A 14054-nucleotide genomic window follows, 5' to 3' on the forward strand; every position below is an offset into this window, starting at 1 on the left:
TCATCGTCCAAACCGACGCGTCGTCGTCAGCTGTTGCGGCAGTCCTTCTTCAAGAGACTGAACTAGGGAGGCGACCCATCGCCTATGCATCTAGGACCTTGTCGGCTCAAGAAGCCAAGTATTCCATCTATGAGCTCGAAGGTTTGGCAGTCTTATTCGCCTTAGAGAAGTTCCGTCTCTATCTGGAACACGTCAAATTCGACCTGGAGACAGATAATCAAGCCTTAAGCTGGGTCTTAGGTAGGCCGCGTCGTACTGGTCGTATAGCCCGCTGGGCCATCCGTATTTCTGCCTTCCAGTTTGATGTTAGACATATCAGAGGTACCGAAAATGTTGTTGCTGATGGACTCAGCCGTATGTTTTCTAACGACGTCGAGACCCAGGAACCGGTCGACAGTTCATCAACTCCCGAGTCCATACTATCCGGTGTTAATGCCATCTTAACAGATGCTCCCATGCTTTTTAGGGATATTGAGAAATACCAACGTGAAGATCCGACGCTGGCTCCGATAATGGGAACCCTTTCTTCTGGGGAACATGTCGTCCCTTATGTTCTGAGGAATGGTGTTTTATGTTGCCCTTCGAGGCATGACAAGATGGTGAAGGTTGTCGTTCCAGCTGTCCTTGTGCCTATGATCTTCAAATACTATCATGAGACCCCATTGGGGGGGCATCTGGGAATATTTAAAACTCGTGAAAAGATTCGTGAAATGTTCATCTGGAAAGGTATGGACGGTGAAATCCGTGAACTGGTAAAAGCGTGTAAATCTTGTTTGCTTAGTAAACCCACCATGTCCACCAAGGTAGGCCTTCTGTCTTCACATCAAGCGTCGCGCCCCATGGAACGCCTGTATATCGATTATGTAGGACCCTTCCCCCAGTCAAAGGGAAATGCCAACAAATTCATCTTTGTATGTGTAGATGGTTTTACTAGATTTTCCTGGTTATTTCCGACTAAGCTGGCTACCGCTCAGTCCACCATTACTTGCCTAAATTCTATTTTTGCTTCTTTTGGTCCGTGCCAATATGTTGTGTCTGATAATGCTAAGGCGTTCACATCAAACCTTTTTCGTAAATTCCGTTTCGACTTGTCTATTTCTCATGTAACTACTTCTGCTTATTACCCTCAACCATCGCTAGCTGAACGGGTTAACCGTAATCTCAGGTCCGCGCTTATTGCCTATCATCATGAAGATCATTCCAGGTGGGACACGTCCTTGCATTGGTTAGCTTTTGCTTTGAATTCGGCGGTTCATGAATCACATAAATTTACTCCAGCTTCTTTGATGTTCAAATTTGTTCCCAACACGCCGCTCTCTAACCTCTGGTCTCTGAGTGACATTCTACCCGAGACAATATATCCGGATAATATTAAAGATCTTTGGAAGAAGGCTAAAGCCAATCTTAAGGTATCTCATGAAAAGGTTAGGGAAAGGTATGATCGTGGACGGAGACCCACCACTTTGAAGGTAGGTGACCAGGTGATGGTCAAGAACTTTGTTCCCGCGGGCAAGCTTGCCCCCAGATTCCATGGGCCATGCATTATTCTGGATTTCCTTACGCCGGTTACCTTATTGTTAAGTAATCCAGCCACCGAGAGGATATTTAGAGTTCACCTGTCCCAGGTGAAACCGGTGTAATTTCTGTGTTAACTTGCTTCATATTATTTTGAAAGGAATATCAAGGTTATATTTTTTTTTGAGTTTCACTTTTAAGGCTTTCTGCCCCTTCTATAATAGTTTGTCTTATATGTAAGCTTTTTGTAAAACCTTCCCCGATCCGTTAAACTGCCATTTTGTCCTTACCATGGCCATTACCACGCTCCCGTCTCCTGCTATATACACTGTGGCTTAATTACATTTAATGCCATGGACACCTGCACGCCGCTGACCCCTCAACCTCTTCACCAAGCCTGTGCCCTCAAAAAGATGATGGTCCAACACAATTCTGCCGCCTAGCTTTAATGTTTCAGTGCCCCCGCAGCCGCGCGGCGCCGTGCAGCAACTGGGGCAGAGGACGGGCCCCCTCTTCTCCAGCGAGGACGACTTGTGTACGGCGAGCCGGAGCTCTCCTCCCGGCCAAGGCTGATGTGCGGAGCACGACCTGCTACTTGCCCGCAGCCTGTATATGTTCACCGCGGGCGCGGCGTGTTTCAACACCTCTGCTCCCCTCATAGTGCGGGCGAGCGGTATCTCAGGGTACTTGAGGGGTCCGGGCGGCCTCCCTTTGGACGCAAGCTGCAACGGCCGGTCTGGCCATTCAACTTAATCAACATCAACTACATGGACAGTTACTATAAGCAATGACTACACTTGGGAATTCAACAGCAATATTTGATGGACATTGCAAAATTCTTCTTCACGTTCAAGTATTAAAAGTTTATCTTCTGAATTCCACTTCTACAACCATAAAGACTTTACTTCACCTCCAGTTACAACAAAAATTTTGAAACTGAATCAAACCACATTAAGAAAATCTTATAAATTTTTTGGCAATTAATCTCCATATCTACATCAAAACTTGGACCTTGTTTTCAAACAAATTTTATGTGTCACCCCTGGAGGAACTTTTTTGGGGGGGGAGGTCTGTACCGGGCGGTACACCTCCACGCCGCTAATTTAAAAGTTGCGCCTGTTGAAACTCCTCTGCTGGAGGAAGTCTGAACTTTATTGACGCTATTAATTCTCTACTTTCTCAGAAGATGTCACTACCTGTAAATTTCGGAGTTTTAGAACTGTGTCATTTTTGATGTGTTTTTGTTTTGCTTGAAGTAAGAAGTGTGAACTTTCCCCTTCTAGAGGACACTACTGAAGAACTACAATAGTGCACCCTAGTGCGAAGAAAAAGAACTGTTCTTTGGAGAAAATTTTATTTCAAAAGTTTGTTCTTTGTTAAATTTCTTTCTGTTATGGTTTAAGTTGGCTGTATACCCCTCTCTTTCCCCTTGTTGTGCATTTAACCAATCCCGAATTTCCGTTATTAATTTCTGACCAATCATAGGTATCTTCCCCCAACTTGAATATGTTGCTGTATCCTACCCAATAAAAAGTTTGTGGGAGGGTGTTTTCATTCCCCTAACACCTAGAACCTTCCGCGAGAGTATATAAACTGCTGATTTTAGGGTCTCTGCGCCACTTCTGTTCCATCTTTCTGTGTGTAAAGTACATAGCAGGGGGCGGGAAGCGCCTCTTTCTTCGGCAGCGGTCAACAACAAGGTAATGGCCAATTAATAACTTCTTTCTTTACTAGCTCAGCAGTTTAACTCTCGGGGCGGGTCCGAAGTTTTTCCATTATGTAACCTTCCGTAAAATGTAAAGAAACTGGTATCTATCCTATCTTTTAAACTGCATATCGGGATAGAGAGTGCTTAACCCTCTCGAGCTCCCAATCATATTGTTTTGAGGTGAACTTATTTTCTCAACCTATTCTTCGTTAACGTAAAACAAGTTGTTCTTTTCTGAAGTCACCTCTGTAGTATGGGATTAGCCCTTGCATTAGTGGCCTAGAGCCGGATTAAGTTTTAAAAACAAGTGTATTAGGAGTGCAGATCGCCTCCTCTCAAATTGTTATTTTAGAGGTCATGTAATTACCCCTTTTCATTTAATAGACCTCAGTAGGTTGGGTATTTTACCCCTGTGTCTATGTCCAGTGAGGACAACTTGAAGGTGGAGTTCGGTGTGGCCTTTGAGAGGCTTAAAGTTGAGAGCGAGTGGCTCTTTTGTAAATTGAGTGTTGTATGCCTCGTGGAGGCTTTTCAGTGTAATTTGGAGCTAGGGCTCCTAGGCATGAATGGGGTTTTCTGCCCCTCTGTTGAAACTTGTGTTTGGGGTAAAACTGAGCTGATTGCCCAAGCATTGTGTTTTCAGGGCTCGAAGCCCAAATCCTGTAAATATTGTAACTACCCTTTGACTTGCTACTTTGTACCTGCCATGCTTGTTATTTCTTTGTTTTTGAAAAGAAAATATAACCTTGTTAAATTTTAAATTAATTTTACTTTCGTAGTTTGAGACCCGTTCACACCCGCACCTTCTTTCACGCATAACTACCACAAAAACACGGTAACAATAATAATAATAATGATAATAATAATAATAATAATAATTGTTACCGTGTTTTTGTGGTAGTTAGAGGTGAAAGAAGGTGCGGGTGTGAACGGGTCTCAAGCTACGAAATTATAGTGCATGTAAAATTAACAAGGTTATATTTTCTTTTCAAAATAAAGAAATAACAATCACTGCAGGTACAGAGTAGCAAGGCAATAAAAATACAATTACAATATTTACAGGATTTGGGCTTCGAGCCCCAGCCTCACAATTCTTGAGCAATTAGCCCAGTTTTACCCCAAACACAAGTTTCAACAGAGGGGCAGAAAACCCCATTCATGCCTAGGAGCACTTGCTCCAAATTACACAGTAAGGCCTCCTTGAGGCGCGCAGAAAACAAAATTTTCGAGAAAAGAGCAACTTGCTCTCAAAATTCAGGCCTGTCAAAGGCCACACCTAATTCCACTTTCAAGCTGTCCTCTAAGGACATATACACAGGGGTAAAATACCCAACCTACTGAGGTCTATTAAATGAGAAGAAGGTTAATTACATGACCTCTAAAATAACAATTTGGGAGGAGGCGATCTGCACTCCTAATGCATTTGTTTTAAAACCTAATCTGGCTCTAGGCCACTAATGCAAGGGCTAATCCCATACTACAGAGGTGACTTTAGAAAAGAACAATTTACATTACATTAAGGAAGAATCGGTTGTGAGAAATAAGTTCACCTCAAAACAAAATGAGTGGGAGCTCGAGAGGGTTAAGCACTCTCTATCCCAATATGTAGCCTTAAAAGATAATAGATGCTAAGAGTAGTTACAGTTTAGGAAAAGGTTACATGGTAGAAACGCTTCGGACCCGCCCCGAGAGTTAAACTGCTGAGCTAGCAAGAAAAGAAGATATAAAAGGCCATTACCTTGGTGTAGAACTGCTCCCTGAAGAAAGAGGCGCTTCCCGCCCCCTGCTATGTACTTTACACACTGAACGATGGTACAGAAGTGGCGCAGAGACCCTAAAATCAGCAGTTTATATACTCTCGCGGAAAGTTCGAGGCGTTTCAGGAAGGAAAACACCCGCCCACAATCATTTTATTGGTGGATAACGAAAACCCCTACACAATATGAAGAAGAAACACATTATTGGTGGAAAATTAATTAAAGAAATTCGGGATTGGCTAGATACAAAACAAGGGGAAAGAGAGGGGTATACAGCCAACTTAAACAATAACAGAAAGAAATTTAACAAGAAACAAACTTTTGAAATAAAAAGTTCTCCAAAAAAAAAAAAACCAGTTCTTTCACGTCGCACGAGGGTGCACCATTGTAGTTATTCAGTAGTGTCCTCTAGAAGAGAAAGTTCACACTAATTACTACCGGTAAAACAAAAATACATCAAAAGTGGCACAGTTCAAAAACTTCAAACTTTCCACGTAGTGACATCTTCTGAGAAACTTGAAAATTAATACCGTCAATAAAGTTCAGACTTCCTCCAGCAGAGGAGTTTCAATTGGCGCACATTTTAAATTAGCGGCGTGGAGGTGTACCACCCGGTACAATAATAATAATAATAATAATCATACAGTAATCATACCATCGTCATCTACTAAAGGCAATACCTTGTCGCTGTAGCCACATCTGACGATCTTCTGTTAGTCTCTTCATGTTGCTATATGAACCGCATGTCAGTTCACCGACGGAGTTCCTGACGTATGACATCCTTGGTCGTCCCCTGGGTCTCATTCCGGTATTTTACCGTCAATTATGGTTTGGAAAAGAGGGTCATGTCTCAGCACGTGTCCAAGGACCGCTGTTTTCCTCTTCTTTATCGTATTTAATAAACATCGATCCTCTTTACGTTCTTTAAAACAAAGTAATTTGTTTTTTATCCATCCAACTCGTTTTTGTAATTCTTCTCCAAAACCACAGTTCTGCAGCCTCAAGTTTTGTTTCTTCCTGTTTCCCTAATGTCCAAGTTTCGCACCCATACAGTAGCACACTCCAGACGTAGGTCTTGTGAAATGATTTTATGGTCTCCAAACTGAAATGGTTGTTCAGCAATAAGTTTTTCTTATTTTGGAAAGCTTGTTTTGCTACCACTATTCTTTTCTTGATTTATGAAAGAGATCTGTTACGAGAGGTAATTACACTACCCAAATAGGAGAATTCTGTGACTTGTTTTATCGGTGTGTTATTTAATCTGAAGTGTTTTCTACCTGTAGGCTTCCTTTTGAATTTGGTTTTCTTTATATTTATTTTTAGTTGAAATGTCCGGCTCCTTGGCTAAATGGTTAGCGTGCTGGCCTTTGGTCACAGGGTTCCTGGGTTCGATTCCCGGCAGGGTCGGGAATTTTAACCATAATTGGTTATTTCCTCTGGCACGGGGACTGGGTGTATGTGTCTCCATCGTCATTTCATCCTCATCACGACGCACAGGTCGCCTACAGGTGTCAAGTCAAAAGACCTGCACCTGGCGAGTCGAAGTCCTCGGACACATCGCGGCACGAAAAGCCATACAGTAGAGCCTAGTTAATTCGTCACCTTCGGGACTGAGGGTATGGTCGGAACACACAAGAGGTTCTAAAAGTGGCATAAGATACTAAACATTAAAAAAAAAAAGTGTTCGTGCTTATACGTGCAGTACTTCAGAATATATTAATGACTGATTTTTTCTGTTAAAAACTGTATTTTGAAAAAAGCAATTACAGTTATGACTAATTTTCTTACCAATTGTGCGAAGTTTTCATGTCATCGATTGGTGGTCTCGAACTGCTGCGTAACGTGGCGGTTTATTGAAAAGACCCATAGGTAGCGCAAGAAGTCAAAACTTAGAAATGCAATTTTTACAACACAGACACGTTTGTTCAGCTCTGCTGTAATTTCCATGACCGACTTTGGACCCCTTTCCGCCAAACGGGTCACATGTTGTTTTGATAAATTTCAACTACCATTGTCGCCCGAAGTTTAGGCCAGGATTTTTCAAGTGTTGATGCTTACAAATTTATTCCCAAGCCTCACCATTGTTGTGTAAATAGCATCCTTTATGTCATCATCATCATCATCATCATCATCATCATCATCATCATCATCATCATCATCATCATCATCATCAAATACATTTTCATAAGAAGTTAAAATAAAGAAGTGAAATTTTGACTGCTTCGTCATACAGGAATGGAAATATTATGTACAATTTATTATATATATCTTAACAGAAGATTATGTACAGGTAGTAGATTTCACATGAGGTGCATCCTTTATTTTCAAAGATTTCATTACCTCAAACAGGTTGCGGCTTCTTCTGTCTTCTATAAAATGGATGCAACTTACTTCGACAACATTTCCTCTTTAGTCATTCAATTACCCATTGATTCATGAGTTTGATGAGAGAAGTGACGTTGGGTGGAAGAAATACAGTTCTTGTGTCTCCATTTTTTAGTTCCTGTTCACATGGATGGGATGGCGTGTTATACAATACTAAAAGGGCATGCACAGGGAGTTGTTTTACCTTCAAATGTTGTCCAACTGCAGGCACAAACTGTACAAAGAACTATGATTTAAAAAGGCCACTGTCAAGCCAGGCCGATTTTTGATGGCGATAATACGCAGGCAGGGATGATAATTTTATATTCTTGAATGCCCTCGGTGTTATCGATTTGTCGATTATAAAGAGCGATAATTCATGACTGCCGTTAGCATTGCTGCAAGAAGCAAATGTCACTCACTATTCTGCAAGTTTTATTCATTTTACAGTGTCACTTCCTGCAGCAAGAGTTATTTGTACAGTAGAAACATCTTTAGTTTAGGTCCGATTTATCAATGCTGTACATTTGATCGGATGTTATGTCATATTTCTTAACAATTTTTTCAAACTGCGAAACAAATGCGCTTGAAGCTGCATCTTTCCGTCAAACGGATCACATGCTCATTTTGATAAATTTCAACTACCATTGTCGCCCAAAGTTTAGGCCGGGATTTTTCAAGTGTTGATTCATTCATTTCTTCCCAAGCTTCACAATTGTTGTGTAAATAGCTGATAGCTTCTCGCCTGAAATGACCACGTTCCGAACCTCATGACGTTTATTCTGATGATTTAACCAGCCTTCTCATTTTTACGTAACTACTACATCCTACGTCAACTCTAAACTTCTCTCAAAAACTAAGTGAAGAATCGTTCTTCTCTCAACAATTCGATTCAGTAGCGGTACCTCTTCCTTTCAATTTGTTATTCAAAATAAGCGCATTTTCCTTTTCCTTTTTCATGCAAAAATCAGAATCACAAAGCATAATCTAAGAGTTTTGAGGGACTTTTTTTTCAATTTTTATGATTTCCAAGTCCCTCTTCCTTAAAACCCTTATTGTATGAGTTCCCATTTCTTTCCTATTCTTCTTCTAGTCTTTGATCATAATAACGTCCAAACCAAACCAAACTCCATGGCACTACAGCCCTTGAAGAGCCTTGGCCTACTAAGCGACCGCTGCTCAGCTCGAAGGCCTTGAGATTACGAGGTGTCGTGTGGTCAGCACAACGAATCCTCTCGGCCGTTATTCTTGGCTTTCTAGACCGGGGCTGCTATCTCACCGTCAGATAGCTCCTCAATTCTAATCACGTAGGCTGAGTGGACCTCAAACCAGCCCTCAGGTCCAGGTAAAAATCCCTGACCTGGCCGGGAATCGAACCCGGGGTCTCCGGGTAAGAGGCAGGCACGCTACCCCTACACCACGGGGCCGGCACCATAGTAACGTCCACATCAATTTAATTTGTAGTTGTTTTGAAGGGACTCGCCTTTGTCTACTGTTTCATGCACCTCATCACGTTTATTCTGGTGATTTAACCAGCCTTCAATCGCAGTAAAATAATTTTCTCCTTCCAATTTGTTATTCAAAAGAAGCGCATTTTCTTTGATGATGTGGATAGACAATGGACTTCCTTTTCGTTTTTCATGCAAGCTTCCTGTAGCGTGTCTTCTGAGGACGTGTTTATGCTCTTTGGTTACCATAAAGTAAAGAGTACGCAATCTTAAAACAAATGTTTAATATAAAACACAAAAATTTTTCACTATGTCATAAAAAGTCCTTTAATAATAAAGACTCACTCAGCAAAGCATCAGAATGCACTGGTTAGTCAAGTATCACCAGCCAACTGACTTAATGTATTGTAGGCCTATGTAACGTATAACGTGCCGACATGCCTACAATGTCAGGACCTGCGTCATGGTCGAATTTTGCGGAAAGTCAAAACATCGGAGGTCGGATTAATGGTTATGTGTTTGGGACATCAGTCCATAAACTGGTTTGATGTAGTTCTCCGTGTCACCCTACCACGTGCTAACTTTCTCATTTTTACGTAACTACTACATCCTACGTCAACTCTAAACTTCCCTCAAAAACTAAGTGAAGAATCGTTCTTCTCTCAATAATTCGATTCAGTAGCGGTACCTCTTCATTTCTTGATTCGATTTATTTATCTTACCTTCAGCATTCTTCTGTAACATCACAGTTTTAAAGCTTTTAATCTCTTCCTTTCTGTTCTAGTTATTGTCCGTGTTTTACTTCCATACAATGCCACGCCCCAGACGAAAGTCATCAAAAACATTTTGGATTAATGGCATTTCAATGTAATTGTGCCATGAGTAAGGTCTCCCGATGAATTTTAAATTGTGCATTCTCCTACTGTACATCCATCTCTAGAAAAAACTACGAACGTGATGAAATCATAGTAGTTTTTTCCTTCGAGGATTAGATGTCTCTGACATCAAAATGTTAGCGCAATCTAGAGTTCAGATCCAATAATAGTCAGGGAGAATGTTTGTATTTAGATGTTGTACATACTGTCGACCTTCCATTGTTTATTTTAATTCTCTGAAGTTATCTTAACTGCAATTTATTTTATCCGACCCTCTAGAGACGTGATATCGAGATAGTTCACCTATCAGAATATCTTATATGAATTTCATTTAACAAAACAAGGGATTTTCCCCTAAAATATCTAGATGATTCTGCTAAACCCCATATAAGAAGCGAGCTTCGGGGATAGTCTGCCTGATCTTGCGGCAGCTGTAGTGTGTGTAAAAGGAGAGAGGAAATCTTCTTCGGGAGGTAAAGACCTGGGCGTTTCAGCATCATGGCCTCATAATAAACGAGGTGTAACATACTATTTTATTAAGTGAACTAGTGCGTGTGAAGCCAGGGAAAATTTCTACGTCCCGTTTAGTATGTAACTGCTAGGTCGCCGACTCTGTTCTCAAATTAAATGTAGGGCTTTCTTTCAAGAACAAATGTAACTTTTCGTCTTTAGCTTTTATTTTGCCATTTCCCCCGGGGAAATAGTTGAAATATAAGGAAGTACGAGTGTTTACCCTCGTTAACCTTCCTCTAAATTTATGAAGGGTCACTAAGTTTTTCAACCGTCTAAAATTCTTTCCGTTTTTCGGCTTTAACAATGTCAAAAATGTCAATTTTGACTGTGCTACTCAAAGCGAGTTGTATTTAATTCACTATACTGTTGTAAATATTTTGAGCCATTGAACTCCTCATGTTGTAAGAATTTCGGGATTAATGTTGGTAAATTTCTAGAGCGTCTCAGCTTTTGGTGAATAATTGAAGGTACCTTCCCAACTGCAATTATTGTCAACTGTTCCGATATAATGAAAGAAAAGAAATAAAATTCAAGTGTGATTTTGTTAGCTAAATTTTCTGATTAGTCCTGGTCCAGCAATTAACCCCTCACGCTTCTTTCCCTCTCTACTCCGCGGAAATGAGCAAGTAATAATAATAATAATAATAATAATAATAATAATAATAATAATAATAATAATAATAATAATAATAATAATAATAATAATGTCCGCCTCTGTGGTGTAGTGGTTAGCGTAATTAGCTGCCACTCCCGGAGGCCCGGGTTCGATTCCCGGCTCTGCCACGAAATTTGAAAAGTGGTACGAGGGCTGGAACGGGGTCCACTCAGCCTCGGGAGGTCAACTGAGTAGAGGTGGGTTCGATTCCCACCTCAGCCATCCTGGAAGTGGTTTTCCGTGGTTTCCCACTTCTCCTCCAGGCGAATGCCGGGATGGTACCTAACTTAAGGCCACGGCCGCTTCCTTCCCTCTTCCTTGCCTATCCCTTCCAATCTTCCCATCCCTCCACAAGGCCCCTGTTCAGCTTAGCAGGTGAGGCCGCCTGGGCGAGGTACTGGTCATACTCCCCAGTTGTATCCCCCGACCAAGAGTCTGAAGCTCCAGGACACTGCCCTTGAGGCGGTAGAGGTGGGATCCCTCGCTAAGTCCGAGGGAAAAACCGAACCTGGAGGGTAAACAGATGATGATGATGATGATGAACTACTGTCGTAAAACCATATCGCCACCCGGGTGGAATCGAACAAATAACATTTCGGTTAACAGCCGATTGCGCCACAGAGGCGGGCAAATGGCAGTAATAAAACCGAGATCATGTTTATCATCTGTACAGGCGTATACCATAAGCCAATATCCATGACTACAGTCATAAAATGATATCGCCCCCGGGTGGGATCGGACTACCAACCTTTCGGTTAACAGCCGAACGCGCTAACCGATTGCGCCACGGAGGCGTGCAACAAGCAAAAATGTAACCGAGTTCATTTTTCTCCTGTGTACAAGAATATGCCATAACATAATGTCCATGACTACTGTCGTAAGACCATATAGCCACCCGGGTGGAATCGAACCACCAACCTTTCGGTTAACAGACGAACGCGCTAACCGATTGCGCCACGGATTCGTGCAAGAAGCAAAAATATAACCGAGTTCATTTTTCTCCTGTGTACAAGAATATCCCATAACATAATGCCCATGACTACTGTCGTAAAACCATATCGCCACCCGGGTGCAATCGAACAAATAACCTTTCGGTTAACGGCCGATTGCGCCACAGAGGGGGACAAATGGCACTAATACAACCGAGTTCATGTTTTTGCATCTGTACAGGCGTATACCATAAGCTAATGTCCATGACTACAGACAGTCATAAAATGATATCGCCATCGGAGGGGTTCGAACCACCAACCTTTCGGTTTACAGTCGAACGCGCTAACCGATTGCGCCATGGAGGCGCGCAACAAGCAAAAATAAAACCGTGTTTATTTTTCTCCTCTGTACAAGAATATCCCATAACCTAATGTCCATGACCACTGTCCTAAAACCATATAGCCACCCGGGTGGAATCAAAACAATAACCATTCGGTTAACAGTCGATTGCGCCACAGGGGTGGACAAATGGCAGTAATAAAACCGAGTTCATGTTTTTGCATCTGTACAGGCGTATACCAAAAGCTAATATCCATGACTACAGTCATAAAATGTTATCGCCACCGGGTGGGATCGAACCACCAACCTTTCGGTTAACAGCCGAACGCGCTAACCGATTGCGCCACGGAGGCGCGGAAGAAGGAAAAATAAAACCGTGTTTATTTTTCTCCTCTGTACAAGAATATCCCATAACATAAAGTCCATGACTACTGTCGCCCCCCGGGTGGAATCGAACGAATAACCTTTCGGTTAACAGCCGATTGCGCCACACAGGCTGACAAATGGCAGTAATAAAACCGAGTTCATGTTTTTGCATCTGTACAGGCGTATACCAAAAGCTAATATCCATGACTACAGTCATAAAATGTTATCGCCACCGGGTGGGATCGAACCACCAACCTTTCGGTTAACAGCCGAACGCGCTAACCGATTGCGCCACGGAGTCGTGCAAGAAGAAAAATAAAACCGTGTTAATTTTTCTCCTCTGTACTTGAGTATCCCATAACCTAATATACATGACTACTATCGAAAACCACATCGCCCCCCTTGTGGGATCGTCCCACCAACCTTTGGGTTAACAGCCGATTGCGCCACAGGGGTGGACAAATGGCAGTAATAACACCGAGTTCGTGTTTGTCATCTGTACAGGCGTATACCATAAGCTAATATCCATGACTACAGTCATAAAATGTTATCGCCACCGGGTGGGGTCGAACCACCAACCTTTCGGTTTACAGCCGAACGCGCTAACCGATTGCGCCACGGAGGCGTGCAAGAAGCGAAAATAAAACCGTGTTCATTTTTCTCCTCTGTACAAGAATATCCCATAACCTAATGTCCATGACTACTGTCCTAAAACCATATCGCCCCCCGGGTGGAATCGAACGAATAACCTTTCGGTTAACAGCCGATTGCGCCACACAGGCTGACAAATGGCAGTAATAAAACCGAGTTCATGTTTGTCAATTGTACAGGCGTATACCATAAGCTAATATCCATGACTACAGTCATAAAATGTTATCGCCACCGGGTGGGATCGAACCACCAACCTTTCGGTTAACAGCCGAACGCGCTAACCGATTGCGCCACGGAGGCGTGCAAGAAGGTAAAATAAAAGCGTGTTCATTTTTCTCCTCTGTACAAGAATATCCCATAACATAATGTCCATGACTACTGTCGTAAAACCATATCGCACCCCCGGGTGGAATGGAAGCAATAACCTTTCGGTTAACAGTCGATTGCGCCACAGGGGTGGACAAGTGGCAGTAATAAAACCGAGTTCATATTTGTCATCTGTACAGGCGAATACCATAAGCTAATGTCCATGACTACAGTCATAACATGTTATCGCCGCCGGGTGGAATCGAACCACCAAACCTTCGGTTAACAGCCGAACGCGCTAACCGACTGCGCCACGGAGGCGTGCAAGAAGCAGAAATAAAACCGTGTTCATTTTTCTCCTCTGTACAAGAATATCCCATAACCTAATGTCCATGACCACTGTCGAAAACCATATCGCCACCCGGGTGGAATCGAACCAATAACCATTCGGTTAACAGCCGATTGCGCCACAAGGGCGGACGAATGGCAGTAATAAAACCGAGTTCATGTTTGTCATCTGTACAGGCGTATACCATAAGCTAATATCCATGACTACAGTCATAAAATGATATCGCCACCGGGTGGGACCGACCCACCAACCTTTCGGTTAACAGACGAACGCGCTAA

The 14054-nt window shown here is 42.4% G+C and overlaps 7 non-coding genes across 7 annotated transcripts; all 7 read right to left on the bottom strand.

Annotated features, from left to right (window-relative positions):
- Window positions 1-11555: 11555 nt before the first annotated feature.
- On the bottom strand, window positions 11556-11629 carry TRNAN-GUU (transfer RNA asparagine (anticodon GUU)). Its single transcript has one exon. It is a non-coding gene; the product is annotated as a tRNA-Asn (tRNA).
- A 95-nt stretch (window positions 11630-11724) lies between these two features.
- On the bottom strand, window positions 11725-11799 carry TRNAN-GUU (transfer RNA asparagine (anticodon GUU)). Its single transcript has one exon. It is a non-coding gene; the product is annotated as a tRNA-Asn (tRNA).
- A 584-nt stretch (window positions 11800-12383) lies between these two features.
- On the bottom strand, window positions 12384-12457 carry TRNAN-GUU (transfer RNA asparagine (anticodon GUU)). The gene has a single exon. It is a non-coding gene; the product is annotated as a tRNA-Asn (tRNA).
- Window positions 12458-12697: 240 nt separating this feature from the next.
- On the bottom strand, window positions 12698-12771 carry TRNAN-GUU (transfer RNA asparagine (anticodon GUU)). Its single transcript has one exon. It is a non-coding gene; the product is annotated as a tRNA-Asn (tRNA).
- A 250-nt stretch (window positions 12772-13021) lies between these two features.
- TRNAY-GUA (transfer RNA tyrosine (anticodon GUA)) lies at window positions 13022-13095 on the bottom strand. Its single transcript has one exon. It is a non-coding gene; the product is annotated as a tRNA-Tyr (tRNA).
- Window positions 13096-13347: 252 nt separating this feature from the next.
- On the bottom strand, window positions 13348-13421 carry TRNAN-GUU (transfer RNA asparagine (anticodon GUU)). Its single transcript has one exon. It is a non-coding gene; the product is annotated as a tRNA-Asn (tRNA).
- Window positions 13422-13674: 253 nt separating this feature from the next.
- On the bottom strand, window positions 13675-13748 carry TRNAN-GUU (transfer RNA asparagine (anticodon GUU)). Its single transcript has one exon. It is a non-coding gene; the product is annotated as a tRNA-Asn (tRNA).
- Window positions 13749-14054: the final 306 nt, after the last annotated feature.

The sequence above is a fragment of the Anabrus simplex genome, chromosome 7, assembly GCF_040414725.1.
Source record: "Anabrus simplex isolate iqAnaSimp1 chromosome 7, ASM4041472v1, whole genome shotgun sequence".
Taxonomy (NCBI): domain Eukaryota; kingdom Metazoa; phylum Arthropoda; class Insecta; order Orthoptera; family Tettigoniidae; genus Anabrus; species Anabrus simplex.